Here is an 18,803-nt window from a genome sequence, read left to right as displayed (position 1 = left end):
TAAATACCTCTGTTTTTAAACCGCCCGCTCCCATAATGCCGAGCGGGAGAGGAAGGAGGAAGAGGTCAGGGAGTGTGTCTATCTGCGTGATAAATTGGTGCTTTATGACACTGGCTTGGCCTCATGGAGTGGAACATGTTTGTGTGGTTTAACATTGCAAGTGACAAATCATTCCTCAATAAAAATCAGAATTTAAAATGACATTTCTCAACTTCTTCGTACCAACAATTCCTCCGCCGTGTCAGTCTCCCTTCCTGCCATGTAAACACAAGTGACCATGTGGAGTAGCTGATGAAAGGTTAAAGTAAATGCTAAATACTTCATATGAATAAATATCCCAAATGGCAATGTAGCAGTTAGGACAACAACATGAAGGGCAGTTCAGGCAAAACTTCAGTCCGGTCACTTTAGCTCTGTGGTTTACAGCTGCTCTGTCGTGGAGCTCATTGAACAGGCAGAGCAGACGGGTCGTAAATACGCTGAGAAAACAGCACCCTGGTGACTGTTAATGGAAGGCAGAGGACGGATTTGACGGCCGTTCAGATTTCACTGAGAGGCTAAAGGAAATGGAAACGGGTCAATACTGTGAGAGGGATTGACCCTTTTCTTTGTTTTCATCCCCAATGAACGAGAGAAGTTGATTCATTCAAGGCAGCTGAGGATAAACAGTTTGTACGCAAATTTAGAGTTTAACACGAGTCGTGGTTCTGCTCCAGGTTTCTGTCTCTTCACTTTATCCTCGCCGCTGTAACTTTGCTAAATGTCGCTTAGTGCTGCACTCATCATAAAGTGAAATAATCCTGCCTTCATTTTAAACACAAACACACACACACACACACACACACACACACACACACACACACACACACATCTGCGAGTGATGAGAGAAGGTTAGTTGGAAACTTTGAGGCCTGCACTTCTCTGTCGTGCCGCTCTCAGAGCTGTCAGTGAGGTTCATTTTGAGATGTTTGTGTGTAACATTACAGCATGCCTCTGACCAGAGACATGCACGGTAATATGTCCAGACCTGACCATGTGTTCTGTGCATGTTTGAGCAAAAGTGTCCTGAGTCATTCGTCATTAGGGGGTTCATTTTCACACACACTATTACTGTTAGCATCTCATGCTAGCAGCCTAAAAAAAAAAAAAAAACTTTTTTTTTGCCAGGGCTGCAAATTTATGTCACCTTTTCATAACAAGACTCAAATGTCCCTTTTCCAGGTTTGTTTACGTGCTTCACAGTGGTGCTTTCACTTGTAGTTATGACTCTATTTGTTATACATTTTCAACACCAATGCATGGCGCTTTAAGTGAACACCATCTTTACTCCACAATGCTACTAAAATGCTTGAGATGGCTACAAATCAGCACAGCTTTATCCACAGCTGCAGACTGTACTTTGCAAATGAAATAAAAATACACCGGGTTCTGTGACTTTTGATCCAACCCGAGAAGATGTATAATGTTTAAAACAGAACGCACAATCTGTCTCCACAAAAGAAGCATTGGAAGTATTGAAGTTGTTCATCCACAAACAACATCAATTTAGTCTCTCATTTAGACTTGTCGGCCCATAATGTGCACTCAGCACTCTGGGTCCTCTGTGTGTCTCCTTAATCGCTGTTTTGTCCGTTTTCAAGCTCATAAGGGAATGCGATTAATTGGTGCGGCTGCTGCATTGATTCACTGAGTGGGAAATAAAAACGGCTCGACTGAGGTTAAGATCAGACATTAAGATTTTTCATGCTCAAAGTGATCTGCAACACTTGACAGAATCTTTGTTATTCAGGGTTTGGAGAGCATTTCACCTCTTTTTCTCTCCCTCCTGCAGCCACTTCTTCTTCTGATAAAGAAACTTCCTTCACTCCATAATAGCACTACTCAAGGACCTGGGTGGTTTTTCATCTGAGGAGCTTTACTGAGCGTGCTGCGTAAAACTGCTTTTTTCTTTACAGATCTCTACTCCTATTAAAGGAACATGCAAAAATCTAATTCTCAATGGACTTAACAATGTAACGCAGAGGGCAGCAGTACACGCTATAATCACTTTAGAACCACAACATATATAACAGGGATTGACAACTATGTGAAACTAAGTGCCAAGAGTGAAGGTGTCAGAAAACAACCTGCATGCTCTCAGCCTCTCCGTCCTTTTATCCCTTCCTGCTGTTTCACTTCATGTGTTGCTTTCACTTACTTTACTAGACTTTGATTTTTAGTTAGTTGGATTGTGGTTCAACCAAGTAAAGTCAGCATTTTGGTTTAAGCTTAGTGCGTTTGTATCTGATTTGTTATTTCAATATTAAGGCATACGTTTGTGTAGGAGTCCTGTTTCAGTCAGTACTGCTGAGTCACTTCCTTATTTTCACTGCAGGCTGACAAATCCATGTTTTTTTAAAGAAGCATTTTCTGCCCACCGAATCATTTCTTCTCTTCTCGACTAGCTTGGACACATTTTTCTGTATTTATCCTGTGGACTTGAAGACTTATACAACTTATAAACCAACTGTGTATGAATTTAGAAAATAATAAAATCAATAAGGGCACATGCTTTTATCCAAAGTGACACTAAAGATGTAGAAGTAGTGAGATAATTGATGTTAAAATGTGTTTCCTGTTGCCTCTCACTAATCTACCGAATGAGAATTTGTATGAAGAGATGCAGAAGACAACCGGGACTCTAACAATACACACACACACACACACACACACACACACACACACACATCTGGGGTAACTAAAGGTGAACAAAAAGAGAGTCGAGCAGGGGATTAACAATGACGTGTAAAAAAAAAGAACCATAGACAGCTGGAGGTCTCCGGCTGAGTCCTCACGTCCACACACACCAACACACACTCATAAAAGACACATTCACAAGTGCGCACAGGTCAGATCTTATTTAGTTACCTCCGTCTGATTATTTCAGCCCTGCATGCCCTCTAAAACCGAACAATGCCCATAACTCCTTAAAGGCTCGGCCGTCTGACTGTGACTCAACCGTCTGTGACCCTCAGACTGCATCACAAAGTAACCCAGAACCAGCCGAAGGGGCCGGCCAATTAAAGTGTCAGGTACCTATTTTAAGTGCAACCCCAGCTCGCTCCAAGGTGAAAAATATTACTCACAGGTATTAAACCTTAAGGGGCTCCAGACAGTGTTTAGCATGGACAATACATCTACCTCTTACATATAATCGATAACAGCAAGCAAGACTCTCAGCTATCACAAGATGAGTTGCATTGTGGGTAATGTAGGCAGAATGATTTGACAAAAAGAAGATTGCAATAAACATAAAAAGACAAATCTTTGGCTATCTTGCTTAGATTTTCAACTCATTAAAAAAACAATTGATAGGACAAAAAAGGAAACAATGACATGCATTGTGGGTAATGAAGGCCCCTGCAGGTTTTAATAACGAACACACGAGACATATGAATATCTGAGCTTCAGACTCCTGGGAGCAGGAGTGCAAACAGTCTGATTGAAGGCGAACAGGACTCAGTTTTGGTGCCATTTTTCAATCAGTTTCCTGCCTGAATGTTGACTGTAAAACCCCCCACTGTCTCTTCTCAGGGACAGTCACAGACTCCAAAGGGCTCAGTCTTCTGTCAAGGGCCATATGGTACGGTCAGAGATGTGTGCGTCTGTGTGGGAGAGAGAGAGAGAGAGAGAGAGAGAGAGAGAGAGAGAGAGAGAGAGAGAGAGAGAGAGAGAGAGAGAGAGAGAGAGAGAGAGAGAGAGAGAGAGAGAGAGAGAGAGAGAGAGAGAGAGAGAGAGAGAGAGAGAGAGAGAGAGAGAGAGAGAGAGAGAGAGAGAGAGAGAGAGAGAGAGAGAGAGAGAGGCTCAAGGTGTCAGAAGGGAGGGTGGTTTAAATTTAACTGCAACAGGGCTGATATCTGCTGCATGGCAGGTTGTGTCTCTCTCCCCCCTCTGCTCTCTCTTTCTGACACACACACACACACACACACTTACACACAGTCTGTCTTTACAGTTACCAGCAAGAGACATCACACACATGCACACACACAATCACAGACACAGCAGCTCCCCCAGTCCGTCAGTAGACGCTCCTTTTCTTCCCTCACACCTATCAGACCACCTGGATTGTAGGGGGCAGCTGAGGACGCGACAAGAGGAGAAAAAAAAGGGGAGCAGAGCAAATATTCGCACTAAGGATAACGCTTCATCTGAGGCAGCGGGCTGAAGGCACAGCCAGTGGCACTGCAGAGGCACAGCAGCACTGAGGGCTAAAGATTCGCTGCAAGAGGTAAGACTTGGAGGCTGTGTTTATGTGCATGCTCAAACCCTGACAAAACACGACTAATCCCTCATATTTATGACGAAAATGAGGCTGCACCCTTGTGTGTTTGGGATTCGTCAGCGTTTTTTGGGGTTTGGAAAACATCCAAATCAAGCAGCTCGAGGAATCCTTGGCAGATACAAAGTTATATGTTCAATAGATTCAAAATACTCTGAAGACAAAGTCACTGTCTGTCATGCTTAAAGCTGCACATGTTTTTCATTGATGCATTTTATGAAAAACTTTATTATGCATTTAAGATCATTCCACCCGGCTGGAATCAAAATTCATCATATCTTTTAATTAACAGTAAATTAAACCAGGTTGAATGGAACAGTGATATGCAATACATTAAAACATTTTTTTTTTTTCACGACCTGACATTTTAAATAAGAAACGTTCCTACAGTTTCTTAGCTTATTACACCAATATTATTGGGAACAATAGCTTTAAAGTCCAGATGCACTAAAGCGTTTAACTTGAGTGGATTTACAGGACACGTCGTGAGCGGCCTGTAATCTGCATTGTGGCAGCTTTCCTGCGAGGTTTCTGCTAATTAGACAGATCTAGAGATTAGAGGCGAGTAGGGAGAGACTACCTGAAGCTTTAAGGGGGCAAGGGGGTCTCCGTCTAATCTGAGTGGATACATTTACTCTAATGGACTTATTTATGCAGAAAGGAAGTTCTTCTGCAAACCGGCACATTTTCCCTTAGTATTTTGGGTGAATTGAATTTCAATTGGATTTGCTGGCCAGAGCAAAACATGATACTGCCCCGTGGTCAATTTGCCCACCACATCAAAGCTACGGTGATAATTTATCCACCTCCTGTGCTGTGATACTCGGACGCTGGTGCTGCATCGTGGGTCGTATCCGTTGCAGCGAGGGAATTTCCAAAGGGCAGGGTGTCCATGAGAAGACGCAGCAGTGCCATACAGTATTTGAGAGCATTGGGGGAAGGGGGGGGGGGGGGGGGGGTCAAATTACAAGTTTGGACGCATAATAACAGAAGTGGGAGCGTAAAATGTCACGCCAATAAAGCAATTTTAATAGAGAAACGAAGACATTTATATTTTCCACTTTGGCTTTAAACAATTCTAAAGCTATTAGCACGTGCTACCACAGGATCATCCCGCGCACACATCCATAGTTTGTTGACGTGTTGGTATGTTGTGGCATGCTGACCACCACATACACATATAGTTAAAGCGGTGTTAGCCGGAAAAAGGATTAGCGAGGCTCTCAAAGATCGTCACTATGTATTTGGGTTATGAATAAAGAAAGCTGCGTTTATGGCTACACTGAGAGATGATTACTTATTTTTTTTCAATGAACTATAAAGGCTCTTCTCTGGAGTACTTACAAAAGACAAAATAACAACATCAATTCTACAAATACTAGCACTTGTTGTTTCTTCATTATTTTCTAGGTTCAATTGATTACAATAAACTTCAATGGAAACAACAGGTGTCAAAGCATTCCCCATACCAAACCTCCCCTCCTGTGAGTAAATATTTGGGTTGACAGAAGGACACCCCTCGGCGCTCCAGATGCAGCTTTAAAAGGCTTTGGTTTTGGTCATGTGACTAGAAGTAACAGGTTAATCTTTTCAAGGCGGTATGGTACTGATGCAGAGAGCAGAGAGCCTTCTGGTGCTTCTAATCTGCCCGAAACACAGAACGAATACCAGAAGGTCAGGTGAGTTAAAGTGGAGTTTTTGATCAGTTAATGGAATCATACTGGACGTCTAAAATAAGGTGTTAAACATGATGAGAAAGCTCTAGATTTACATAGGAGGGGTCCATTACTTCTTTTGCGCTTTTCTTCAACTTTTGAAGCTGGATCTGAGATTATGTTTTTCCTTCTTTTGGTTGGTGTACATGGAAACAAAAAATATTTACCAATTTAGTTTGGTTTCATCCGGCACTCAAAGTGCGACCTCCTGGTTGGTTTTTAAAATGAAACAACTGCGATATCACTTGTCGGTGAGAATGCAAAAAAAGTTAGTGATTTTCCTTCAAATGTAAACATCTAGACAATGTTTGGCTTTTAAGCAGCAGTCAATCTTCTTTCCTTGCAGGTTTGATTGACAGATTGAGGGCAGTGGGGCAGAGATCATTAAAGCAGACAAGCATTAAGAAAAACCTGCTGGCACCTTGAGCTTCACCAGCTGTAGCTGGGATTAGGTGGTTTGGCACTGAGGCTTTATAGAAGGTGTTTGATTCATCAATGGGGAGCTTTGTGTTGCATTGCACGCTACTGTAAGAAGTGTGTGAAAGAATCAGAGCAAATCTCTCCTCGATTAGCTTAAAAAACCCATCAAACCACAAAGCCTTTCCATCGACCTGAAATCAGACATTTGAATCAGTTAAAACATCTTTCTCCTTTTTCAGTAACTAAAGTGACTGAATATTAAGGGGAAAAGTTGCTGAACACACTGACGTGTCTTGAGCATGATGCTGGTGTGACGCCAACAGAAAAGAGGAATCAATACAGAGTCCCATGAGATTACTGCTTCAGGGTGATGAAAAACACTGATTAGAATTCCTGAAGCATCTTGGACTGCGCTAATGAGATCTGTTGTTGAGATGAGCTGTGAGTGGAGTGATAAGTTGTATCATATTTTCAATGGAGGGTCTCCTTTTTTATTCAGCAGTCAACCAGCATCTAAGAGCTCCTGTTGTTGTATGATGTAAAGCTGCTGGACTTAAAATCACTTCGTGTGGAGGAGATGAGGCAAGAGAAAGGTTGGAGGAAGCTTTTCAAGGACACAAAGCATAATTCGCTTTAGAGCTATGTGTGTACACAAGACGGAAAGTTTACGACAGCCTTTTATTATTTAACATTAAACAAATAGTCAGTGAGTAGTCTCTAAGTCTTTAAAAGTGATCAGAGGAATGCTGTCAAGCTAACAGCTGGTCAAGGTGCCACAACATTTCTCTACAGCTCAATAAGTGCTCAAAAAGGAGTTCCACAGGGTCCCTTAAAGGAACCACTAAACTTTAATATTGTTTTTTTTTTTTTTAACTCTTTCCTCTCAAAAAAATCTCTTACATAATCTGAAGCCCCCCCCCCGCTGCTGAGCGCTATAAACAGGAGGAGATCACAGCGACTTGTTGAAGTCCAGGGATCCTGTTTCTCTCACAGAATACCAGCCGCACACAGCTCTGGGAAAAGAGCACTATATATATATATATATATATATCAAGAGAGAAAAGTCAATGTTGTCCAACATCGTTACTCTCTGTGTCTCACAGCTTGACCTACAGCTGGCAAACAGAAAACATGAAGCAGCAGCAGTTTAATTATGAGCACACAGACACAGGAAATAAAAGTGAGCATAACGGACTAGATGTAGAAGAGTATAGGGTTTGCAAACACCGATTTGTAAAAGCTGTCTACTAAAGCCATAACTAGCAAATAGCTAGTTATGGTGCCTACTTTTATTAGAGCTGGAGGTATCAGCTTAGTATTAAAGCAATCATTTTTAATCCACTCTGTAAAGGGCCCTTCTGTTGTCTTTATGTTGCATTTTATTGCTGACATGTTCCTGCAGCTAAGCTTTTTCCCTGAGGTGCATCGCTGCAGAAGCAGCTTGACTCCAGGTGCATAAATAATTCACATCCATATCTCTTTAGGCGTGAGCTAGTTCCGCTGTGATTTGCTCGTATCTGTGGAAGTGTTAAGGTGAGTAATGCTTGTACAGTAGCAGCATCAGGACACTGTGGAGCATTAGTGATGGATGGCTGCCTGTGATGCATGAAACTATCGGTCCATGTTGGCAACTGGAGGCTGGGATTTTTCGGTGTAAAAATGCAACGTGGTGAAATCCAAAGTGGTAGAAAGCCAGATATGTCAGTGTTCTTCTCTGATTTGGTTTTGAAGTCTAAATGTTCCCTGAATCCACCGAGGATCGACTCTTCTGTCACGTCTGAGTCGCACCTCTTAAAGTAGGAGAGTCTGCTCTTCTTGGATCACTTTTTTTTAAACGCATTCTTAGATGGTGTGAAATGACAATATTACTATGTCTGCTTTTTACTGCTTCTACAAGGTTGTCTAAACAAAAAAAAAAAGAAGCACTGGTGTTGCATGTCAACAAACTGAGTTAGCTCGCAAATAGTCCTAAAAATAAAGACAACATCATGATAAATCAACCTTTACAAGTACACTCTACGCTGAAAAATGCTTTTCTTCTTTAACTTTCCGGTCCATTCTATCCCTGCACTGTGAATTGCATTTGCTATTTTACATGTTTTGGCCTTCTGTCGAGCTCAAGCCTGACCTCAAGATACAGACGATTTAAAAATTACGATGCAGACAGTAACAACTTGCACTAAAAGCCGTGAAACTTTATGTTCAAGTTACTGCAACAATAAAGAGAACAGACAAAGCTGCACTTTGATTCATCGCACACACAAGGGAACATGTTGTTGTTATTGCAACGTAATGATGCACAATATGGCATGAGCTACAACTCCTTATTGACTGTTGCATATATTGAAAATCTTTCCTTTGTGCACTGATTGTGAAAAGTGTCAGCAGCAAACATTAGTCACCAGTACAGAGTTTTAACCCTGCATGGCTCTTAATTTTCTGGTGCTATAAATGTAAGTGGTAAACATTTCTGGGATTTGAAGGTGCGTCATCACCTTTACTTTATTTAGAGCCAATGTTCTCTGTTAAATATACAACCAGGGCCCACTGAAGTCAGATTCCACTGCTAGCTGTGTGACGTGCCCGATGCTTTCCATGATGCAGCACAAACTGTCAGGTCCATGTGCACGATGAAGACCACAGCCGCCGCTGGCTGGTCGGCATGTCAGACAGATTAACACGTGACGCTGTGGAGTTCTGCTCCACTTAAAAATGAATGTTCACTGTGAGAACGCGGTTTTCAGAGGTTCCTATACGGTATGTAGTAAAAACAAGAATTCTAGTTACAGTTCATGTCACTACTTAAGTCCTTCAGCCAATCAAACAGCAAGAAATTTTGGTAAAATGTTCATTAAGAAATGAAAAATGCTAGCATGGTATTTTCACCTTCTTCGTGAACTAGCTTTTGCAAATAAATCTAACATGCATAACGCCTGAGAAGGGCGTTCTCTACTGTAGTTCAACTTTGCTTACTTAAACAAAATCTTTACACAGCTCTATGTCATGTCCAACCTCAACATGAACCTGCTCACATCTTGCTGCTATTCCTGCATTGTATTCCCTGCCGGCCCTCGGCTTGGGTTGTGAAATTCTTGGCATATGTAACGTGATTGGATAAAGCAACACAGGTGGCAGCTTGCTGCTAAAAATGCACTGCAGACAAAAAATAAAACACCAAAAAAGATCCCTGCTGCTAACACTCAGCTTCAGCCTCCATTGTTGCCCCTGAGTGTGTTTGCCATCTCTATAGAAACAGACCAGGGGCTTAGCATGGCTCTTTGACTTCTGCATACACTATGTGACAGGGTCAATTATCGGGCTATTTTCTGATGACCCACTAACATTTCAACTACTGTCTCTTATTTAAGAGAAGCTTGGCATGTTAAGAGCTCAAGGGAACATGGGAGGGAAGGACAGAAGTGTAATTGCTGAGAGAAAGGTCAGTCTTGCAACATATGACAGTTAATTTACTCACTTTGGCAAGAACAATATCGGACCCATTTGGGAAATGTCTGCGATTGGCATGGTTTTTAAATAGAGGGATTGTGTTTGGCAGGAGTGCGACAGGGATGAGGCCCAGGACTCGACACACGGTGTCGAAGAGGGTGAAGGAGGGTGCGTTGCACTCATCTGCCAAGATGAGTCATCGGCCGTGCAGGGGGGCCAAAGCCACAAAACTGCTTCACAGTTTGGTGTGCAAGTGGTGAAGGAAAAGCTGTGGTTTCAGGCAGCTTATCTTCATCTTTTAGTCCACAACCTTGAATTCTTTTCTTTTACTATTTGCATTTGAATCAGGAGTTTGCACAGACCTTCATGCACAATGGTTTGCACAACCTACTTACAAAAATCGATTTTATTGTTCTCTAACAGAGTAAAAAAAATATATAACAAAGGAACACTCTGCATGGATGACTCAAGACAATCCAAGCACACTTGTCAAAAAAACAACAACAGTAGTGCTGGAAGAAGTGAGGCTCACCTACTTTTATGAGAACACAAACATGAGTCAGCTCAAAGAGAAGTGTTGTTTTGCAGCACAGCCATTGAATATTAAAAAAGCCAGAAGAGGAAGCAGAGAACTTCATTATCATCATCGAGCTTCTCATATAGGGGTTACCTTGGAATAAATGCATCTCTGTGGTCTGCAGGCCAATGCTTTCCTCCTTGAAGTGCGGTAGAAAATGATATTCTGTGTTTTGACCCTCGACCCCTTTGTCTTGGAATATTTTGGATTCATTGTAATTTAATTATACATGTCATTAGATATATGGATATTAGGGTCGCAAAAATACTGTAATAATAATAAATGAATACTTATTTGAATTAACAAAGGCAACATGCTCTTTTGAAACATTCTGGCATCTTAACAGCTCATTGCGAAGAGATAATGAGATTCTGATCCCTGTTCACGGTTTACTGACAGCTTCAGGACATTTCGGACGCACAGATCCCAGCAATAACTCATGATTGATGTTTGTTTGTAAATCAGATACAGTCAGCCTGATTGATTTGCTGATGTGCATTAATCCAAACACTTTGCCGTCATCGGGTGGATGCTCTGATTGCAGCTCAGACATTTGACTTGTAAATAGCTGAAGGTGTGACTCATCACAAAGCTTATTGATGGGGCTTTTTGGAAACAGGGCTGAGTGCAGAACCCCAGAGACAGAAAAGGTCTGAGGTGGCAAAGTTAAGCCTCCATTTAATTATCCTCCAGAATATATAATATACTTTCATTAGATGAAGACTAAAGTTGCATCCACAGAGAATCATTCCTCAGACAGAAAAGTTTGAAGGAATAGAAAGATTATTGCTCATGCGCTGATTTAAAGGAGAACAGACAGAACGAAGCATTATAAGGTATACAATCATGCTGCTTTTGAGAGTGCACATTGTGTCGACTTCTCTTCCTATATGCAATGCAAGTGCTTCAATTATTGCAATGACAGCTCAAAAAACAAAAATAGGGTTAAAACATCCCCAGAATCAAAGATTAAAACTAAAACTGACAGTTTGAAAGAAACTGTCCGATAGTTTGGTTTATTGTCATGTACGGCACCTGTAGTCCTCCGAGCAGGCAGCCCGGGTTAAGTCCGACCTGTGGCTCCTTTCCTGCATTCCAGTCCGCTCTGTATCTCCCTGATTACATACTTCGCCCATTGTCCTCTGCTATAAAGAGGCATAAAAGCCAACAACCTTAATAAAAAAGAAGAAATGCAAAAGGGAGTAAACTGACTATTCTTGGACGTGACCTTGACACTCTCATTAATCGACGCATGATAGAGATTCAAACATTTTTTGAGATATTCATAAGGTCTCATGCATTGAGTAATGACCACAGATAAACCACCAAGAAAGGACACACAAAGACTACAACTCTCCATTAAATGACCCCATGTCAAGTGGAAGATCTGCAGCTTCTCAGTAACAAGCCTGCTGAGCTCCATGATTTTGGCTGATTCCTTGCAGGGAAAGTCCCTTTATCACTTGATAAATGAAACCTTGGCCGCTGGAGGTTACATGCGATAGACTACAGTACAGTTCCTCAAAAGGACGTGTTTCAACACCACAGAGCAATGTCACAGCTACGCTCCTGGGTTCTGCTCTGCAGGGGATTGGATGACCCCTAATTTTAGCCCGTGGTTTGTCGGCCTCCAGACAGATTGGATTACGAGCAAAGAGGAGAGGACGCAATAGTCATAGGGATAGGGGTTCGGACAAAAAAAACAACTTGGCTTTTTTTCTCACCATGGGAGAAAGCATGCAAGTGGTACAACTTTTGCGTTATCTTGTCAGACAATCCATCCAAAAACGCTTCACTCTGGGGCAGAGTGGAAGACTGATTGAGCAAAATAAATAGGCATGCTGCTAACGTGGCTCAAAAACACAACCAAATGATGATATTGTTGAGGTTATCAATCTATGAGGATTTCAATTTTAACTAAGTCAGATACTTAGGTCTGTGTGCTGAGGATAAAGCTGCAGCATGTGAAGCAGCTGATGGATGCTGTGACCCTGTAATCCTCTACTGTCAATCCTCTGCCTCTGCACAGATGGATGGACAGGCCAGGAACGCTTCAGTTAAAGAGTGAATGAGTGTCAGGTGATGCCTTTGTTTTCTAACCGATGGGAGTACGCTAGCTTTAATCTTCAGCTTATTCTGGACGAGATGTTAGCATTTGATTCTTTCTCTACTGGACGGTACAGACTTTGAGTCTCATAGAGCGTGCAAACAGAGAGACAGCCTGCTGAGCAGCTGTTGAATATTTTGACTTTCTAATCTGCTGATGTACAAGGACAGCACGTTTCTTTGGGTTCTTCCTTACAGGTATCAAGAGTCACATACCCGTAAACCAAAAACACTCCAAAGCTTGATAAAGGTTGAGTTTCTGTTCCCTGGAAAACAGAAAATCAATCCACTGCACTCTCTCAATTGTAAAACCATGACACAACTATGTGGCAGCTTTTCCGACTAAATGTCATCTTAGGTATTTCATGATGTAAGTTGTTTGCATGCCACTGATCCAGTTATGCATTTAACACACAGTAAACTACACAGGGACAGGTTGGGAGTTCAGAACCAGGTGCTCGAAAATGTTTCCTATACCAACATTTTTCAACTTCTGACATGTTAGTTAGGGCCATTTTTTGGCACTTTCACTGCAGTGTTGTTGCTTTTTGTTTTTCAACTCCGTTTCTTTTTAATCAAAAGTACACGTGCCTATTGTCTTACAAGTCTAACTACATGTTGATTTGAATGGCAGTCATCTAACATCCCAATTTATAAAATAAATATATAATAAAATAAAGAAAATGCTTACAGAGCTGAGCAGCATCATTCAGAGTGCACATGAGCTCAAAACAGCCCCTCCAGAAAATTAAAAAGTGCTGCCCTCTGCTGGCTGAACAAAGCTTAGACCTCTGAACAATAATCAATCCAAAAGAAGTGTTAGAATCAAATCCGAAACTTTTGACAGACAGCATCACCTAGGTAATGACTTGTATTAAAATAGAAAATAAGGAACTTATGTGCAGATATTTTTTACAACCACATTTTATTTATCTATTTTATTTATGCTTAAATTAGACATTTTTAAAGAACATATATTTTATCCTTGTTTTGTTTGCTAGTTAAACATTTAAAAACTTCAGAAATGTTTTAAATGTATAATTAAGCATGCAACTGAAACTCACCAACTATTAAAAATACTCTGAATTGCACAGTACTTAAGTAAATGTTAGCTATTTTCTACTCCTGCTTCGTGTTTTTGTTTGCGTGAATAGCCTCTGTCCTGTGGGCGCTCAGGATTACATTTTGAAATATGAAAAGAGATGTCAGTGTTTTTAAACTGTTGCCTAATCACGGGAAACTCAGACATCTGAAATGTATTTTTGAAAGTTGTCCAACACAAAACAAACCTATCAGTCAGGAAAATGGGACAGTGGCATGCTCTCACAGTTCAGCAGTTCAGCACAGTCGGGCTCTATACATGATGCAAATTAGTTTTATGCATCTCAACTACAAAGCTTTTGCTGCTACAAGTGTGGAAGGCACAATTTCATTTCTGGTCCTTTTGTGCTCCGCTACCTTCCCAGCGGACCAACAAATATTTCTAGTATAACAAAATAAGATTTTCTTTACAAAATTGCAATGACAATAAACACACCAGATGCAATCATTCATGTGAAACTGTGGGAGAGCTTTTTGTTCCATTTATTAACCGAGTGGTTGCTACTGTAAAACTGAGCATGTAGCTCACACTGTTGCTGTATTTTTAAACTGAACTTGGCCGACACTGATACTAAAGTGTTATTGTTCTAAAAAAACATGTTTTGCTCCATCCACATCTAGTAGATGTCCACATTTTTGAGCCCCAGATATCAGAATTTTTGCTTTTACGTTTTTTGAAGCTTAGCACTTAAAGTCAACCATATATGTCCTCTGTAATGTTTTCCTTTTATCGAAGGAAAACAAACAAATACAAAAGTCTCAGGTGTTTCTTTGCAGTATTTCGTGCAGCAAAGCTTCAAATTACAGAGTCAACACCGACATGAACAAGCTGTATGGATGTGGAAAAGACATGACGTTTAAAACTCAAATGTTTGTTTGGACGCAGTGGGTTTTCACCTTCAATTAAAATAGATTTGGGGGGAATGTAGCCTGAAGCAGTTGCAGCATTAATGAGAGTGAACAGTTGCAGATTGTAAAGCCAAAAAGGTGCTTAAGGCTTCTAAGCTCCCAGGAAACTGCAGAGTTGAACACTGTACTGTACGTTTGAGTTTGACCCAACATTACAAAGTCATGTTAATGTCTGAGACAGCAGCCAGCCTGCCACTGAACCGGACGACCCTGTCGTATGATATGAATGTTATTAAAACCATCCAGCAGCTCCAGGCCAACTCAAACCCCATCAGCCCTCCAGCTTCTCTTTCTCATAATCACCTGCTCCAAAACAGACAAGGTTACAGTCTGATAGAGCACCTGCCAGTGGAGGAAAGCTGATACGTCATATTAAATAGATTCTGCATGTCAGAGGCATGTATCGAGGCTTCCATGAGACCTGGCCAAATACAGAGGCAAGTTTAGAGAGCGTCATTTAGACAATGAGGTTGCCTGCATGTGTCTCATGTTCTGTTGAATCAAAACAGCATTACAATTAGGTTGTCAGTTCTGGCTGAGCGTTCACAGAGGCCATTTCTGCTGTAATGACATACTCAGGGGACGACGACTCAAATCATTTCATACTGTTGAACTGCTGCATTCAAGGTTGTGATTGACATTTGTTAGCTGTTAGCGCTTTCTCTTGGTAAGCAACTGAAACAACAAAATTAAAATTAGAGCCAAAATAAAACTTCATTCATACAACAACAATGAAGCACTACACTGTATTTAATCTACCTACTCGACCTTTATCATGGCGTGAAAATAAGGTGAATGAGATCATGGGAAAGATATTGTCATGGCAACAGTTTTCTCCAAACGAGACAAAAAACAGACAGCATACGTGATGGTGTGCATTAACACATTCAGTGCAGTAAGTAAGACTAATTGCATGTATGCTTGGCCACATTTCAAAGTTCAGCATCAGACTTGGCGCTCCTCCCAGACTGAAAACTCTTCAAATGCAAAGCTGGCAGAGGAAGTGTGAGTCACAATCCACGCTCTGTCTTTTCTCCTACGTTCCCAGAAGCATAACCGTCCCCACTGTCCTCACAGTCTGTTACCTGGAGGAGCTAATCAGAAACAGAGTCCCTCGTCTGTCTTAGGTCAGACAGCATCAGTGGGAAAAGAAGATACAAATATTCATGTTCAAGTTGCTCAAAAAGTGTGTGTTGCTTGTCGTTACTTCACCAAGTGACATCTCAGTCCGGGCTACACTCAGAAAGACTCGAGCACGTCTACGTCTACTAAGAATTGACATAAAGATGTAGCGAACATGCTGCTCCCATCAGTCAAAGTTTTGGCATGGAAATCATACGCAAAGATTCTGGATTTGATCATCTATGACACAAAGTTCATTTTAAGCTTTTCTATTAACATTCCTGAACTGTTTTCCAACCAAGCAGAGTGTGTATGTGTCTTTGTAAAGTTTAACACTGGACAGGTTTAAAGCTATTTTAAATGGTCTTTATAGCTCCCACCTCACATGTAAGGGCTATATTTGGGTGGTTTTATTCATGTTTGCACATACTAACCCTAACTCCACAGTTTTGAAGGTTTGAAATCTTTTGGCATTATGGCGCCCCCTGGTGCCTAACAGTTTCTCTTCGTGTACCTCTATACCAGTGGTATTTATTATCACCTCTCTATATCCAGCTGGAAGATCTTGCATGCTATTCATCTGTTGCAATTCATTGAGTTTATTCCACATAATCAGATTTAGAAATGCACAGTGGAACTAAACTCTTACTGAATAAGATCCCTGTCTTTTTGACATGCGTGCATTAAGAAATGTTACAGTTTCTGGCCTGTCCACAGATTTCCTGGAATTGCGTCATAAAAAAGAAAGAAGAAATAAATGTGCTGCAGTTTTCCTCTAGACCCATCGGGCATTTTTAGCAACTATCAGTCCTGGAGCAGCGAGTCCCTGACATTGTGCCCTAAATCTCAGCTAATTCATCTTTTTGTGTCCTCGAGTGCTCCTGTGCACGACTTCAGCACAAAGGAATTCCCAAACCACTTCTCTTGTTGCTTTACAGTCCAGCACACTAATGATCCCAGGAAGCATCTCCGACGGTTTTATGGCACCTCATCCGACCTCGAGGCCAGAGGGCTGATCGCTACCTGTTGCTGCGGCAACCGATGCACTGTTTGTAAACATTTCAGTCATTTTTTTCTTCTCTCCCCCCCCAACACACACACACACACACACACACACACACACACACACACACACACACACACACACACACACACACACACACACACACACACACACACACACACACACACACACACACACACACACACACACACACACACACACACACACACACACACACACACACACACAGCATGCAACTTTCAGGAGAAGCACTACAGCTTCATTCTTACCTTGCGTGTCTAAAGTTTGAAACACTTGATGGTTAAACTAAAAGAAGTAACACAGAACATCTATCTGGTTGTCATTAAGGCATCAAGGTACTGGTACAAAAACCAAAAAAGTGGATCTTTATTTAGACAGCCCAGCACATAGCTGTGACCTCACACTCATCACACATGACCTACAGTGTGGCACCTGAGCTGATTGGACACACGTGTGACTTGGCTTTTGTCTCGTTCGTTTACTTCCTCCTGTGCTCGGTTAACTCTGATATATTGATGCATGACTTCACTATACAGCTGGGCTGAAAACGAGCGTCTTAAACTGGATTTGCTATGAACCTCTTCTCTGTGAAAAGCAGCTCTTGCTCTGCATGAGCTATCTTTCATGGGTCACAAAGAGATTGTGAGGCACACTGGAAGAAATGAATCCTGCTTCTGTATGCGTAACGTACCAATCCACTGTAGCCTAACATTTCTGCTATATTGTATAAAATCGGCTGTTTCCCCTGATGAATTCTTTGCTCACCAGCTTCAAAAGGAACAGTTTTTAGAAAATCGCTTCATTGTGAGGTGAGAAGTCAGATACTTTTCACAAAACAACTAAATAATGCATCTCAGTTCATGATTTTAAGAGTAAAATGTAAAAATGTGACATGAAAAAAAAACGAGCCTTGGACTAGGACTACAACATCTTTCAGATATGTTTGCACACAAATGCTAAAGAAAACACTTCCATTGGTTTGTAAAAGTTGGATTTAATTTATAAACATTGGTTGAGTTATGTAAGAGAGCGGGTCATTGTTTAAGCAGAATCTCGATCATAAATTATAATGTGAACTTTACTGGAACCTAAAAGGAAAAAGTGGCGTGCATGACGAAACAATCTACATCAAGCAGAGGTTGAGAAATGTTAAAGACCTCGTGCTGTAATTACTGTAAGTGGTGATTTAGTATACACTTTGTGTACAGTACGCTGCATACTACCTACAGATCTTCCATCTTTCCCCTCCCTCTCTTCCCTTTCCCTGCTTTCTTTTGATCTCTGTCTCTTCCCCTCAATCATATTGACAGCCGCATGATGTCAGACTGCAGGAATTTACTCTGTAATTTGTGAGGGTGTGTACATGCGTGCTTGTGTTCTGTGAGTCTGTGTGTGTCTTTCTGCAAGCTACTGATGTTTCCAGGCATATAAATTGTGTGTGTGTGTGTGTGTGTGTGTGTGTGTGTGTAAAAAGGGAAGAGGTGTGTGTGTTTTTTTTTTTTTTTGCAGCACACCTGCTTCCTCACCTTTCACCTTCCCGACTTTAACTGGCAGGCCTCTGCTTCACTTCCAGCTCACATGAAAAGTGAAGTCATCACTAAAAAAGGTTTTTTTTTTTTAGACGGCAAGTGTTCGTGTATTTGAGTGTCCTTGAAGGTATTACAAAATATTTAATACGTTTGGAAAAGGCTTTTTATAAACATATACGCGTGTGTGTGGCAGGGGCGTGGTGCCACCTCAGATTGTGAGTCCTAAAAGTCACAGAAAAGACCCAAAATCATAAAGACCCAAAATAATACATTTTATGGCTTCCTTAAGTGTTCAGATGTGCGGTATAAATACTGGATGGCCATTATAGATGGACGTTTATGAGTTAGTGACTGGCTGGCTGGCTGTCTCTGTGAGTTCATTGCTTCGAAACTCTTTGAATGAATGAGCCTTTTGACCTGGTAGTGAGTCGAGGAAGCCTTGGTGGTCCTAGCTAGACAAGCCCAAACTGCCAACTGTTTCCAGTAACAGCTTTACTTTTGGCCTCAGACATCG

The 18,803-nt window shown here is 41.3% G+C and overlaps 1 protein-coding gene across 1 annotated transcript in view; it reads left to right on the top strand.

The window, feature by feature from the left end:
* Positions 1 to 3,832: 3,832 nt before the first annotated feature.
* filip1l (filamin A interacting protein 1-like) overlaps positions 3,833 to 18,803 on the top strand; it is a 57,029-nt gene continuing 42,058 nt past the window's right edge. Inside the window, exon 1 of the mRNA XM_079336458.1 lies at positions 3,833 to 4,267. The gene's annotated coding sequence lies outside the window, so the exon portion shown is untranslated. The remainder of the gene's footprint in view (positions 4,268 to 18,803) is intronic.

Source organism: Symphodus melops, assembly GCF_947650265.1.
Source record: "Symphodus melops genome assembly, chromosome: 23".
In the NCBI taxonomy this organism is placed as follows: domain Eukaryota; kingdom Metazoa; phylum Chordata; class Actinopteri; order Labriformes; family Labridae; genus Symphodus; species Symphodus melops.
The sequence above is the reverse complement of the archived record's forward strand: the minus strand, read 5'-3'. Positions and strand labels throughout refer to the sequence as shown.